The sequence below is a fragment of the Lytechinus variegatus genome, chromosome 1 (assembly GCF_018143015.1).
Source record: "Lytechinus variegatus isolate NC3 chromosome 1, Lvar_3.0, whole genome shotgun sequence".
NCBI lineage: Eukaryota > Metazoa > Echinodermata > Echinoidea > Temnopleuroida > Toxopneustidae > Lytechinus > Lytechinus variegatus.
Genome location: NC_054740.1, coordinates 744,574 through 760,741, shown reverse-complemented (window position 1 = coordinate 760,741; position 16,168 = coordinate 744,574). Strand labels below are relative to the sequence as shown.

At 34.6% G+C, this 16,168-nt stretch overlaps 1 pseudogene; it reads left to right on the top strand.

Moving 5' to 3' along the window:
* The first annotated feature begins 5,593 nt into the window (after nucleotides 1–5,593).
* On the top strand, nucleotides 5,594–11,065 carry LOC121405793 (annotated as a pseudogene).
* Nucleotides 11,066–16,168: the final 5,103 nt, after the last annotated feature.

The following is a 16,168-nucleotide window of genomic DNA, read 5'->3' as shown; positions in this document are numbered from 1 at the left end:
CACTGTTCTGTTGATTTAAAAGGAAAGGGACCTTGTCAACATTCAATCACATCTTTCAATATGCATACAATGGTATGGGATACTGTTAGCATTGAAATTAAAATATGAATTGACTAAGAATTATTTTCAATTAAATTCAAACTATTATTATTGTTCATAATGAGTTCTTTGGACTGTCACTCTGATTGTTCTTAATAAGTGATTGCAAATAAAATTATTTCAAATGTATAATTCTATGAGAAATGAATTGTTTAAAGGAGGATGAATTGCGAGAGAAGTGATAAAAAAGAAATAAAGTATTGAGAAAGAGACATCTGAGTTGTGTGACTGTAATTTAATTGAGAGAAGAAAACAATTCTTAACAAGTGATAAGTGTTCCTTATTCTCAATTGCTAATTAGATTATTTTAAACATATGATAATTGAGAATTGTTTAAAAAAGGAGAAAGGTAGAGAGAAGAAGAAGAAAAGGAATTATTAAGACAGAGACGTCTGAGTTGTGTAATATTTTAATTGACAGTAGAACAAAAATTTAACCTTCTGGTTTGCCTCTGACTAAAAAAATAAAATTCACCATCCCTGTTTGCCCATAAAGGAAAATATTTTTTATTTTTGCATAAAAATGTTACCAAGAAAAACATCAAGTCTTAATTCCCCCCCCCCCTGTATATTGCCCCACCTTCAACACTATTCAACACTATGGTCTGACTGAAGTATAATGGGGCATAAAAAGTAACAAGCATGGTGTTGTTAATGCTTTATGTAGATCTATATTCTAATGAAATTACTAATTTTGATATTTTGGAAAGATTTTTAACATTGCCAAGAAAGCACCAACAACAAAAAAGTACCTTTTGAAATATAGGCAATGTGATACAAAATGTTTTCCTCCACTTTATTTAAAAATATGTTTTGAATAATGGCATTGAGGGGGGGGGGGGTGTGATTGAATTGAATTTTATTATTTGTACCTTGTAAATACATTGTGTAGGCCTAGGCTGTTTACCCCCCCCCTTCCAGAATACTCCGCTCTTGCTATCTCTCTCTTCCCCTGTCATTGCATGTAAGTTGTTGGACAGTTTGGTCCCATCATATCATTAATTTAGTTTTATTCCCGGGGTTTTATAAAGCAACCACAAATCTAGAAAAAAAAGAAAAAACATAGCTCTCAGTTCCCGTTCATTTTTCTTAAGGAACTTTCGATGATGGCTATTTTTTTTTTTTTTACTTTACTACATTTTATTCCCAGCATTCTATTATACACATGTAGACACAAGTGTGAAATTAAAAGGAATCCACACAAATTTCGGGTCACTGTATATATAGTGTAAGTTTTGATATCAGTCGGATATTTCATTTTCCCTTTTGTTTACGTGCTCGATCGTCGTCTGTCATGGACTGGAGCGAGCCGAGCGACGGGGAAGAAAAAGATAAGTTAGGTCTGTTTTTAGTGAAAGATAGACCTCCTCCAGCATGCCCCTCCTCAATCATCACCCAGTTTTTATGACCTGTTAAAGAAAAATGAGACTGGCAAAGGTGAGAAATTAAGATGTCCAGTGAGCGCGTCCTTATCTTACTTTGAAGTTCCAACTTATTTTTGCAAGTGTGGGACTAGGCCGTATCGACTGCTATTCAAGTTTTCCTCGTAAAATTGAACTTGCAGTACAAGTCTGTTCAATCGTTAAAATAAAGTTAGCTCATACTTCTGAGTATTTCAGTTGATTTAGGGTAGTATTTCTGGGTATGTCTTATAGAACTTGTAAATATTTGGATTTGTAAAGGTGGTTAAATGGTAAAAAACAGCAAAAATAGAGGCGGCTTAGAAGGTACTCCAACAACACATCGTCGCATATCGCATGGAGGTTGATCCAGCGGCCAGCTCGCCAGCCGGAGGCTTTGGCGATAAAGGTCACGGTAGCAAAGAAAAGAGCAGACTGCCCAAGTTCAACTTTAAAGCCTTATGTTTTGAATAATTTAAAGGGTTAAGTTCAACTGCATCGATTTATTCACAGCATAACTTTTCAAAAAACACTGTAATCATATAGATTTACTTAAAGTTAAACTAGAACTAGATTTTATCTATGATTTTTATTTATTGTCCTGTCACAGGGTTGATATATTTTAAAAAATTAAACCACCAACTATTCTCCCCACTTCACTTAAAATGTAGACCTTCCTAGGCCATATTTTTACTAAATTAAATGAAATTTTCTGTAATTACCTTATTGCGTAGCCTATATAAGGCTTATGTCAACGTTCTAATTATTCTTGAAGCCATAGACAGGTGAATACTCTACATGGTACTTGGGACAGATCCTGAGCAGCTGCCTTGAAATAGTTTTGCCGGAGTTTCCTGATTTTTTGCCGTAAAAAAACTCCGGCAAAAGTTTTATGCAACGGGGCCCAGGTGTTTTGTGTGCAGTTTTGCATTGAGCTTTCTCATACATGTCAAAGTTTTTCTGGATTAGTGGGGAAAGGTTAATGAAAGCAATTCTGACACTTGATCACAAAGGAAAGGTGAAAAATGAGTATTTTCATTGGATTTTGCCATTATCAATGCTACAAAAACATGCTAGTTCACATAAAAATGGTTCTTTTAGTTTTATTCACAAGATACGAGAGCTTTGATGTGAACTTCCTTTTTTAATGCCACATCAAAATTATGGTATGGTTGGAACATGGTCCGACCTCTTGACCGAAGGTCTGCGAGGCCGAGGGTCCGCTAGACCCTTCATCGGTTGCCGCGGTCGAGTGGTTTAAAACGCCTCGTTGTAGCGGCGTAACAGGTTCCTGTTATCGGAAAGGGGGTCAAATAATTCCCGGTAACTAAATAGAATCAGTGCCAGTGGCGTTGCTAGGATTTCATTTTAGAGGTACTGCGCGCACGAAACGTCTCTCTAGGGGGGGGGGGGTGCAGGGAGGGGGTGTTTCTGCTACTTACAGTATAAAACTAACGATGCCTTATTTCACTGACACTACTTAATCATTAACTTTACTCACTTAACGTTTATTTTTTTCTGGTAATTCTGCTTCATGATCTTGTGCATTTAATGTTTAACAAGCAAACTGGAAATATTATGGAAATACAAACACCTGGAACATTGAACCTTCATTATGGGCAATTTTATCTTAGCTTTTTTTCATTTAAACAGAATACTAAGGACAAGAAGGTGAAAGTTCTTAAGAAAAGAACGTACACCTGTCCTCGGAAGAATGGTTCTTCAGGGGAGTTTTCATGGGGGAGTCGCCCTCCGGAGGAGTAGTCCTCTCGGGGAGTTCTACTAAAACCCATTTTGTATTGGTGTTGTTATTATTTTTGTTATCACGATATCAGCAGCTGCAGCAGTAGTAGAAGTAGAAGTCGTAGTAGTAGTTGTTGTAGTTATATTATTACTATTGTTTTGATCATCATATTTACTATTATTACTATCATTTAAATTGTTAACATTATTCGGCATTTTTGTTTTGCTTTGTTTCATTTTGTCTCCTTTGTTTTATTCATCACTTTAGTTTATTCAATCAATTTTTAAAACCGACACTCCAAATAAATGGATGAATATTTTTTCTAATACCGGACAAAGTTTTATAAACAGTCCTGTATGTTAAAGTTATGTCTCTGAAATCTGGATGAAGAAAAAAATGGTAGGTGAGGTAAATGATAATAAAAAATGGCCGTAAAAAGGAAGGAAAATGAATTAATAGAAGCGCCGAGTTCACCTAGAGCATAGAGAAAAGACGTAGACAAAAATTACGAAGAAAAAAAGAAGCGAAATCATGAATAAAGAAAACAGAGAAAGAGAGAGAGAGAAGGGGGGGGGGGGGGGGTCAAGAGGAACGACAGGAGAAATTGAAAGTAAAAAAGCTGTAAGGAAAAGAACTGGGAAGAATATCAAATTGATTTATTTGAATGTGCTCTGTGTCTGTCAGTGTGTGCGTTTCTATTCAAAATATGGTTAGGATATTCCTATAAAAAATCTTGAAATTTGCAACAGCCAACTTCAGATGCGGCGCCAGTGTATTTTGGGTCATCAGTCTAATTATTGTAACATTTTTTGGTTTCACCTCCGTTGTGTAGATTTCTTCAGAGACTATGGTATGATTTCGTTAGACGATAAAGTAAGAGAGGGGATGGGGTGTCCGATTTCGTAGTATTATGAAAATCATTTTTGCAAACTATTCCAAGTCTAATAATACTAATTCAGCAGAAGCTGAAATGTTATAAAATTGATATGAAAAAGGGAATCTATTAATGAATAGTTGAATAAATGAATGAATAACAAAAATGAACAATTATGTGTATTAATTGATAACAACTTCGTAGCCAAAAAAGCTACCCCCAAAAAAATAAAAATAAAAAAGGGGGAAACGTGAGTGAGAAAATAAAAAGGTATAGGAGAACGTAAGACGCGTGCTCACTATAAGTAATTCTCACACTTCGCGTGCTCACCATCGCCCCCTAACATGCCTAAAATGAAATCCTCGCAATGCCACTGATTCTGGACTTAGTTACCGGATTATTTTTGCACTGCCCCCCCCCCCCCTCTGATAACAGGCACCTGTTACACCGCTGCAACAAGTGGGCTGATGATGTCATATCCCCACTTTCCTTTTTCTTATGTTATTACATGTACATGAAATCATTTTTTTTTCATACATAACTAATGTACTTAATCAGTTGCCAATCCAATTGTTTTAGGTCTTGGTAGAAAATTTTTGAATAAACCTAATTTCATATAATAAAATACAAAAGAACAAATAGGGATATGTATTATCAGCCCACCTAATGAATATTTGTGAAGACATGCTTAGAACTGTTGCACCAGAATAATAGAAATCTTTAAAATTCAATAACTTTTTTTAAATCTTATTTTCAGCATTTTACTCTGTGAATTTAACTCTAGTATATATTGAGAAATATTTCCAGGTGATTGAACAGGGAAAGGGTTGGGGGGGGGGGTTGATTCGGGGGGGGGTCGGTTGGCGAGTGGATACCATGCGTGACCTTGAGATCTCAAAAAGCACCTTAACACATATTTTCCATATTCTGAGAACCCAGGTATTCCCAGAATTGAACCCCTAAACAAGTACAGCGATATTTCAATTATGTTATGGACGTCGGTCGTGGGTTTTACCTTTATACCTACATAATTGGTTTTAGTACAGCCCCACTCACGCAAATCGTAATCTTAACACATAGTGTTCATTCTTTGGGCAAAAAGTACTTGCTTTATAAAACATTTTTGTCGTGATTTTTTATACCCTCGCAAATTTTGACCCCAAATGCGTAGCTCTCCTATGAAAACCCTTTTTTCATTTGTTTTAGTTTTTTGACACCCTTATTATGTTACGTCCGTAACATGGCCTATATCTTGAAAAAGACATCCCTTTTACATGTTTTTAGGTCACGCATGGTATCCACTCGTCAATGTAAGTGCCCCTCTTCCCCTCCCCCCGGTTTGATGATTTTAACCCCAAAAAATTGTATGAATCAGGTACGATGCAAATCATAAATGATCAACAGTGTTGAATGTTCAAAATCTAACAGATTCTAAATGTAATTCATGTGTTGAATATAATTCATTTTTATTACCTTCATTTTCCAGTCTTGTTCTGCATGACTTTTATGATGTGTTACCTCAATATTGTGCCAATGGATTAAGAGCATCTGATCATTTTGCATGAGTAACAGGGTTGGCAGATTTAAAGTAGAAATATATTGAAAATCGTAAAAATGGAGAATCATATATCACAATAAAGGAGAAAATAAGGAGAACACGATGGTGTACATCATTTATCATGGAGACGGATGAAACTCAGTTAATTGATAGTTTGAAGTTCTCTCTCTGAATGCTTCAAACACGCAGAATTACGTCCGCGAAATTGGGGATTTTTTATGACGTCACTGTCTGTACGAGAGGCGTGATTGGCTCTCCCACATGAAGCTCCACTTGCATGCAAAACCTGTTGCAAGGGTAGATTTTCTCCACATTGTCACTGAATATTTCGATCCCGAAATGATCGAAAGAAAACCCAGAATTTTATCTAGATTTGGATTTTCAAATTGATGATTTTGAGATGAAGAGAATGATGATGAAGTGAAACAACACAGTGACGTAGTTGGAGGTAAATTGGGGGAATTACGCCGATGATGATGATGAAAATTCAACTTGCAACACAATCACAAGTAAAGTCATGTACATGCCGATTCGCTACCAATTCATGCTGCTGGAAGTGCTAGCTACACCGCGCGGGCCAAATTGAATTCATGCTGAACATGAATAACCACATCCAAACAGAGTCTATCATAAGAAGGAAAATGATATAACTGTACTTACAAACAAGTGAATAATCCGAACCTGAAGGCAAATCAACTCAACGAATAGTAGCAGACGATATGGTAAATGCACTGACGATAAACTTCGTGTGGCTGGATAGATCGTCACTCGTTCTGTTAGATGTAACTTTTATCTCATTAATTTGACAAAATTACGAAACTCGTGGAATTATTTATCTATGTAAAAATATAGTAACATCTCTTATTATTTTTTGAATTACGATAAAACCTGTTTTGAAGGAAAACGTTGAGGTAAATTAAAATTAGATGTAAAAGATCATCCCATCATGCGTAGCATTATGTGATCGTAAACAAACCATCACAACAACACATGCCGTATTGTTTGCTCGCCTTGGCTGAGACTGAGAGAATAGATCTATGCACGTGTTGCACAGCTCTCAATCAGCAAGGAAGGAATACGTGCATGTTTGCGATGGTTTGTTTGCAATGACATACAAGCTACGCATGTTGGGGGGTGATCTTTTACATGTAATTTTAGTTTACCTCAACGTTTTCCTTCAAAACAGGTTTTATCGTAATACAAAAATAATAAGAGATGTTACTATATTTTTATATATATAAATAATTCCCCGAGTTTCGTAATTTTGTCAAATTAATGAGTTACAAATTACATCTAACAGAACGAGTGACAATCTATCCCAGCCACATGAAGTTTATCGTCGGTGCATATCGTCTGCTGCTATTCGTTGAGTTGATTTGCTTTCAGGTTCGAATTATTCACTTGTTTGTAAGTACAGTTATATCATTATTTTCCTTCTTATGATAGACTCTGTCTGGATGTGCTTATTCATTTTCATGGATTTAATTTGGCCCGCGCGGTGTACGTAGCTACCACTTGTAGCAGCAGCTGAGTTGGTAGCGAATCGGCATGTACATGACTTGTGATCGTCAGGCAAGTTGAATTTTCATCATAATCACCGGCATTGTTCCCCCATTATTTACCTCCAACTACCTCACTGTGTTGTTCACTTCATCATCATTCTCTTCATCTTTAAAATCATCAATTTGAGATGAAATTCTGGGTTTTCTGTCATTTCATGGTAGAAGTATTCAGTGACAGTGTGGAGAAAACGTACCCACGCAACAGGTTTTGCATGCAAGTGGAGCTTCACGTGGGAGAGCCAATCACGCCTCTCGTACAGACAGTGACGTCATCAAATTCCAGTCAATTCAGAGACCGATGCGAGGCATATTTCGGAGGGGCATTTTAGCGTTTTTTAATCGGCGATTTTCACCTTTTTGTATTATTTTCGGATTTTTTGAATGACCCACTGATGATCCCCACATCATTACCTTTCCATTGATATATGATAAGACCACATTCATAATCAATATATTTCTCCTTTAAGTGACTTTGATTTAAATCGTGATTTAAATCGCGATTTAAATCACCATGATTTTTTTAAAACATTGATTTAAATCACTTCCATTGAAAAATGTACAAATCATGGACAAAGTATTTGTTCAATGCAGTTTTAATTCTTCAAGTCAACTGAAAACTTTGAATTAACTTTATATCAACAAAGTCTTCATATCTACTTAAAACAAATTAAAATCAAATTAATGAAATCAGGTAATTCCTTAAAAACTACAGATGTATGTTGTCAATACGTACTCATTTTTTGGTAAATTATGTCTAGTTTTTGTTCTAAAATTTTACATTCTTTGTCAGTTATTATTAGTCAATTTCTTTCTTAACATAAAGTTTTCACATAATCCAAAGACTTTTCAGAGAGCAGTTTGTAAAAAAAAATATATAATATATAAAAGTCAATGAGAAAAGGTTTGTTGGCAGTTTTCCAGTTTTGATCCTTCGCCTACACATAACTACTTCTGTCATGTAAAATAAAAAATGATACCTGCATGTAATCAACATATTTAACATGCCTCTTATTTCGTATTGTTACATTTATCATACATTTGATGTTTTAAATAACATAATTATGAAAATCACATTAAAAGAAAAGTTCACCCTGACAAAAAGTTTATTGTAAAAATAGCAGAAAAAATAATGAAAAATATTGCCGAAGGTTTGAGAAAAATTCATCAAATAATTAAAAAGTTATTAGAATTTCAATTATTTGATTTGTGACGTCATATGCGAGCAGCATTCCTACATAGCGAATGGTAAAAAAATCAATGAAATGTCATTTTCTCAGGAAATTGAAAATGGTTTTTACTGTACCTTTTGTATATCAATAGACAAATCATTTCACACCCGATCATGAATAGAAACAAAATCAAGTCATCAGGAACCATATAAAATTTGAAATTCATGTGTTTTATATTACATAACACATGGGGCAGCTGCTCGTTTATGACGTCACAAATCCAAAACTTTGAACTCTAACAACTTTCTTACTCTTTAACGGATTTTCCTCAAACCTTCACCAATATTTTTTACTATTTTTTCTGCTATTTTTACAACAAAGTCTTCTTCAGGGTGAACTTCCCCGTTAACATCATGTAGTACAGTCATAATTTGACTGTTGAGAAAAGCTTTCTCTTATAAACCTTTTAAGTCACTGCAGCCCATTTTATGTTCAGTGCTACAAATAATGGAAGTTTTGTATCTGCATGTTATAATAGAAAGAGCTCTATAACAACAATTTGCAAAACTCAGAATAAACATTTAACACTGCATTTAAATGTTAAGATGCAGGTACTTCAGTTACAATCATTGGCAGTTGTAAGCTGTGTGTAATTTATAATAAAACACTTCTGTTTGTAATACATATGTTGTAATTTAAGCAGTTTTGCAGTTTTTATCCTTTAAGGTAAAAGTAAGTAGATTTTCTTTTCATACCTCATGGATCAAACAGATTTTTTTTGTGGAGAATATGGGAATAAAAATTGTGGATTAATGTAAAAAATCACAGTAACATAATGACGTAAATAGTCACCCTTTGACTAAGCTATCTCTTATATTGTTCTCCAAAACTGAGAGTTTTGCATCTATATCTGTAGCAAGAGAAGAGCTTTTTATCAAACTAAAAAGATCCTAAACATATACAGTTGTAGTCTCTCTTTGACTATTGTAAAGCTGTGACTAATTGAAAAAAAAAAATCATTGATTTGAATTATTTCTCTTACAATATACATTAATACTAGTAATTGGCAAAGGGTTTGTTGGCAGTTATGATGGATTTTGTCTCTTGGATTTTTTAAATATTTGAATGAAAAATCCCAGAGGGGAATTTTCTCTACTCACTGGGAATTCCCTATGGAATATTCCTTCATAGGCCTATGTATGATAGAATTAAGTTCAGATACATGATTCCTCAACTTTATTTTTATTTGTCCATTTTTACTGGTTTTTAATTACAAAATTTGTGGTTAAGAACAATATCAGGGGTGAAATGTATAACATCAATATTGATGTCATTGTAAGAGTAAGGGGGGGGGGGGGTAATTACTCTTTTTTTTCGAAGGAACTTTTAAAAAATAAAAAAGATCTGACTTAAATAAAAAAAATCTGATTTAAATGAGAAAAAAAATCCGATTTTTTTATTAAAAAAAAATAAATAAAAAAAATTGCCAACCCTGATGAGTAAGAAGAATTATTTGAAATGTGTTTTAAAACCATTAATCTTCATGTCCCGATAGACAATATCATAAAAATCAGTCATTGCTTGTTAAATTTTCACAGATAAAAAAAACAAAGTGAGTAAAAAATTATGAAGGCACCTATCGATTCATCCATAGATATGTTTATCAGTTTAACTAAAAATAATTAGTATGTGCATTTGATATTTTTCCCTATAATAAATTTTCAATAATATCTAGACTATGCAAATTGTACAACTTGTTCCATTTTGATGAGGATCATGTCTTTGCATGCATCAGCATTTTTTTTATGAGGCAGTAAAGTTCATTAAAACACTTTGAAATCAACCAGTTACCTTATTTGAGAATTTACCTCAAAGCATTTTGATTTACAATTGCCTTTTTAAACAGCTCTCGCATGTTACACTTAAAATAAAAAAATAAAAAAAAATAAATTTAGCCTATTTTTGAATCACTGTTATTTTTATTTCAAAATCATGTTTATCATTCATTTGCATAATTTTTTATCTATGTAATGTGCCTGCTAACTTGAAGTATTTTCTTTTCTTTGGTTTCAGTTCCAAATCATTTGGAGGAAGGTCTTCAGGAAATGTTTGAAGACATGAAACGAAGACTTCAAGGAAATCCTGAGATGTTCGAGGGCCCTGTCAAGAAAATGTTGAAAAGCTATTCAAAGTTGAAAGGGAATAACAGTTAAACCTCAGCCATGAGTATGTTTGGTCGGTATAATGGTATCAACTTTGCAAAGCACACATGTACATCATCAAAGACCAAGGCTACTGATCAGTCACCTCTCACCTCTGGGCCCAGCATTGGTGTTCAACCATTGTCAATCGCCAGGAGAAAAGTGAAGCTTGGAGGTAGGAGAAGCTTAACAAGGGGCCGGCCAACCAAGCGAGCTGCGACTCAGGAACATGGTTATGCCAAAGGATCCCACTCTCAATGAGCGATTCCAAAGAGGACAAGAGTAGCTGCACTACACTCACTGAGCCATGCCACTACAATGTGCCAGTCTCTTGGAAAGACTCACAGTTCTAAGTGAATCTTAACAGTGCATATATGCCCAGGGGGACCAAGAAGAGTTTGATTCCTTAACTATAAAATCTGGGGTCTTCATTCAAAAGTTTTTGTCTCACCTGCATAGCAAAGTGAGACTATAGGCGCCGCTTTTCCGGCGGCGGCAGCTTCAACATCAAATCTTAACCTCAGGTTAAGTTTTTGAAATGATATGATAACTTAGAAAGTATAGAGACCTACTTCATGAAACTTGGCCATAAGGTTTATCAAGTATTACTGAACATCCTATTAGAGTTTCATGTCACATGACCAAGGTCAAAGTTCATTTAGGGTCAATGACCTTTGACCAAGTTGTGGGTATCTGTTGAATTACCATCATTACTTTGAAAGTTTATGAATCTGATTCATATAATTTGGACATAAGAGTAATTAAGTATCACTGAACATCCTGTGCGAGTTTCAGGTTCACATGACCAAGGTCGTTTAAGATTCATCAACTTTGAACTATAGGCGCCGCTTTTCCAACGGCGGCGGCGTCAACATCAAATCTTAACCTAAGGTTAAGTTTTTTAAATGACATCATAACTCCAAAAGTTTATCGATCTGATTCATGAAACTTGGACATACAAATCATCATGTATCACTGATTATCTCATGCGAGTTTCAGGTAACAAGACCTAAGTCAAATCTCATTTAAAGTCATTGAACTTTGGCCATTTTGAATATAATTATTAGATTGCAATCATAACTTTCAAAGTTTATAGATATGAAATATAAAGATATAAAATGTGGATATAGGGGTAATCAAGTATCACTTACAAGTTTTAGATCACATGATCATGGTCAAATGTCAATGAACGTAGTATTGTATCATATGAATGGTGTTTTTTTCTGAATAATTATTTTTATAGTAGTTTTCAAAGTCAGCACTGCTGCTATATTGAATAACGTGATGGAGGTGAGACAGCCAGAGGCATTCCACTTGTTGTTTTTTTTGGAGGGGGGAGCACCCTGAGCCCCCAACCGTCAGTATGTCACTGTCCAAATGTACCATAATCTTTGTAGCACACAATGAAAGGATTTGAAAAAAAAACACTATCTCCCATACTTGGGTAAAAAAATTGTTCTAACCTAAAGAAGGAAATGAATTTTGACCATATAATTCGAAAATTATGGCAAAAAAATGAAAATGTTGAGAATAAATCTGCTGATTAGCAAGAAGTCCGACCATCATATTTATTATTTCATGCCATTTTGGCGCAAGCCTCCTTTTTAGTTCGAGACAAAAACATTCCACTCAAGCATGAACGAAACTAAATCATTTTAATGACAATTGAAGTATAAGACTTCAGAGCACCTATTGACACCAAAATATAGACATAATTTGACTTTTCAAATCTGTCCCGTTTTTTTTTATACGCACTGTACAGTCAGTCGGCAAGCCCATGTGTTAATGAGCAAATTACCAAGATTTATCCAAGTCCTCTCGTGGCTGAATTCATGTCCCTGCAAAATCTCGTGAATTGTGAGATTTTTTTCTCAAATAATTTACCACTTTCTCCTTGAGTAATATTGATTATTTTTGTACAATGGGCAAGAGTAAATGTTACTCTTTTATATTGGTCATTTCTTTTGAATGAAATATTTTGATAAATAAGTGAATTTTTTACCTGAAAAGATGCATTAAACAGAATTTTCTTCCTCTGTTTTCACTTGCAAATTGTGCAACATTTTGCATTTTAGGCACCAACATTATTTATATCATCAGAAAGCTCAAACTATACTTTCTTACAATGTTACTCTTGATATGTGGCATCTTTTAGATGGGTCAGCAGCCAGCTTTTTCCATCAAGATGCAAGACGAGATTTCTAAAATTTCCAAGTAACATAAAATCCAGAGTTCTGATTGGCTGAATAATGTTTTCAGAACAGCAGTCGCGGCTAATTTGAAGAGATTACCACATGGTGACTGTGACCTTGCAAAGGATCAGTGTGGGGAACATTGTAAATTTCATGGGTGTGTGGTTTCTATGACCAATCAGAGCGCAGTATTCTTGTTTTTGAGCTGCTAAATGTTCTTGACCTATGAAAAGCTGGCTGCTGACCCATCTAAACTACATCTTCTTATAAAGTCATATGATATTAAAGCATAGATCTTCAGCTTTATTATGATTTGTGCTTAAACAGAAATTAAGTGTGACAACAACATTTGTTGCCTGAAAAAATATTTTGTTTCATGTTTTATATCAAAAGTTGTCCCTATATTACAACATTCTTTTAAAAATCCAAAAACATGACCTAAAAGAATAATTCTTCTTCTTTACAAAGATATCAAAAACATAAAAATTTGGTCAATATTTAGAGCAGCAATGGCCGAATAAAAAGAGGTGTTTTGGTTCGCACCAAGCTCATTAACTATGCAAAAACCCTCTAGTCATGAATATCACTTGGATAAAAAAGATATTTTTTTAGGCCTTGCCGACTGACTGTGTAGGGGTAATCAAGCATCACTGACCAATCTTAGGTTGCATGATTAAGGTCAAATGTCATTGTCAATTAACTTAGTATTGTATCATTTTATGAATTGTTTTTTGTGAATGATTATGGTATAGTCGGTTTCAAAGTGATATAAAAAACAAAGGGATAGGGTTACGTTCTCATTTGTATGAAGTTGAACATATATCCAAAACCATCTAAAGTCACCCTGTTACCACATTATTGTCTAAAGGTTATTGTTGATATTACGTAAAAGGGTTCCGAAAATCATTTGAGTTTGTAACAGAGCTGATATCAGATATCTTTCTAAATGCATTTCAAATAAAGAGGAAACAACGTCTTTTAATCCACTGCATTCCAATGTGATTTTGTATTGAAAATGAACATATGAAAGATATTGTCTAGTGATGTTGAGCAAAGTGCTCAAAGAATGTGTGAGGGCAACTGGTTAGTTTTTATAGTATTTTCCTAATAGACCTTCTGGTATTGACTTGTTCTGAGGTTTTCCCAACCTGAAATATTTATCAAATCACAGAGTATACATTTGCAGCAATGCTTGGTAGTACGCACCTGTTGGACAAAGTTCAGTAGTAGCTGTGATAAAAGAGACTGAGATAGATGAATAGAGAGGGGAAATGGGAGAGGAGTGAGAAAGAATGAAAGGGTTTGATGAAGTACAAGGTAATTGATTTTGAACAAAATATGTACATTGTGAAGAAAAAAAATCAGAATTGGGCCTTAAGCAAGAGGGAATAATGTTGAAAGGGAAAGTTTATCCAAGCAGAAAATACAGATTAATAAAACAATAAAACGTTTGAGGAAAATTGCACAACTAAAAGAAAGTTATGAAATTTTAATCATGAAGAACTAGAAAAATCACAAGACAAATTTCTGAATGAATGTACCACTAACCATTTATTTTGCATTCATACTGTAAAAATTCATCATTTGACCAATCACATAATTTATTCAAAACTTCATTTTCATATTGTTATGTACGTAGGCCTTAAAATATCTAATGAACTCAAAATATTGAGCTTGTCTATACTTATACCTTTAATCACTCAAATATAAATATTGTATCATTAATTAATATATAATCTGTAATAATGGAAACATGAACAAAAAAATTACTATCATCGAGATATCCTGCATGGTAAAAGTATTGAGGAAATCAAAATTTCGAAACAGTAAAATTTCATAGCAATGATATACTAGCAGATAAAATAATGGTTAGTAGTGCACGTATGATGTCACAAAGTTGGTAATTGCCCAGTGATTTTTATTTCATTAAAATTTCATAACTTTTTTATTACTGGTCCGATTTCCCTCAAACTTTTTAGTTCTGTCAATCTTATTTTTCTTGTCCTGTAGAGGGGTTGAGACAGGGCCGTGGAGCGATGGGGGATCACACCCCCCCCCCCACACACACATCTTATCTACCCCATAATAATAATAATAATTTAAAATCATATTTATATAGCCATGATAGCGCATATAACTGCGGGAAGCAGTCCCTGTATATGTGCTTTATAAATAGCTATATAAATGCAAAAGTATCAAGAAGGTGTGCATATTAATACCGTAAAAACAGACAAAATTCAAGTACAAAATAAGCCTATTCAAAAACAAAATGCAGGTCTTTTGAGTTGGTAAATCGCAAGAGAGCAATGCAGAGGCCACTGTCGCCCAGATATAGAAAGGAGAATGCTGGAGAGAGAGAGGGGATGAGTGCTGCAATTTTTAGACGAAGAAAAGAGAAGAGTCTGCAGCTAAAAGCCATATTTCTTTGTTTCATGCATCTGAATATCTGCAGGTAACATAATTGCGAACAAAATGTTCATACAATCTTTTTTTTACATATGTAGGAATTAATATTTAATTCAAGCGAATTAGGTCCCAACAAACTAAACGCTTTTCAAAAGATTATCTTATTCATATGTTGAAATAAGGTTTGTTTTTTAAGGCTAAATTTTTTTTTACGAACTCATGGAGATGTTCACGACGTATTGCGTGGTCAACGTGTTAGACTCTTGCGCGAGCCGTTTCTGTGTTTTTTTTTATGTTTTGGCGGAGCAATAGATGTCAAGAAAATGGTTACACTTCGTAATTCCGAAGGTTCTTTATTCCGAAGGTTCGTAATTCCGAAACACGTAAATTGCCTATACCTCGATGTTCGTTAATCCGAAAACGAAAAAGGGTTCGTTAATCCGAACATTTGTGGCGTAATTCCGACGATTCATTATTCCGAAGGTTCGATAATCCGAAAACGAAATAAGGTTCGTTGTTCCGAAGGTTCGTTAATCCGAAAACGAAATAAGGTTCGTTGTTCCGAAGGTTCGTTAATCCGAAAACGGAAAAAGGTTCGTTATTCCGAAGGTTCGTTAATCCGAAAACGGAAAAAGGTTCGTTATTCCGAAGGTTCGTTGATCCGAAAACGAAATAAGGTTCGTTTTTCCGAAGGTTCGTTAATCCGAAAACGAAATAAGGTTCGTTTTTCCGAAGGTTCGTTAATCCGAAAACGAAATAAGGTTCGTTAATCCGAAAACAAAATAAGGTTCGTTAATCCGAAAACAAAATAAGGTTCGTTAATCCGAAAAATGAAAACCGGGAAAGCAGAGGCAGAGGCAAGGGGAGGGGGGCGGGGGACACTGTTGCCGTTCAATTATCATATTAGGATGGGAAGGCAAGGGCGGCCGAACGAATTTTCGTTGGGGGTAAAGCCAAAAAATGA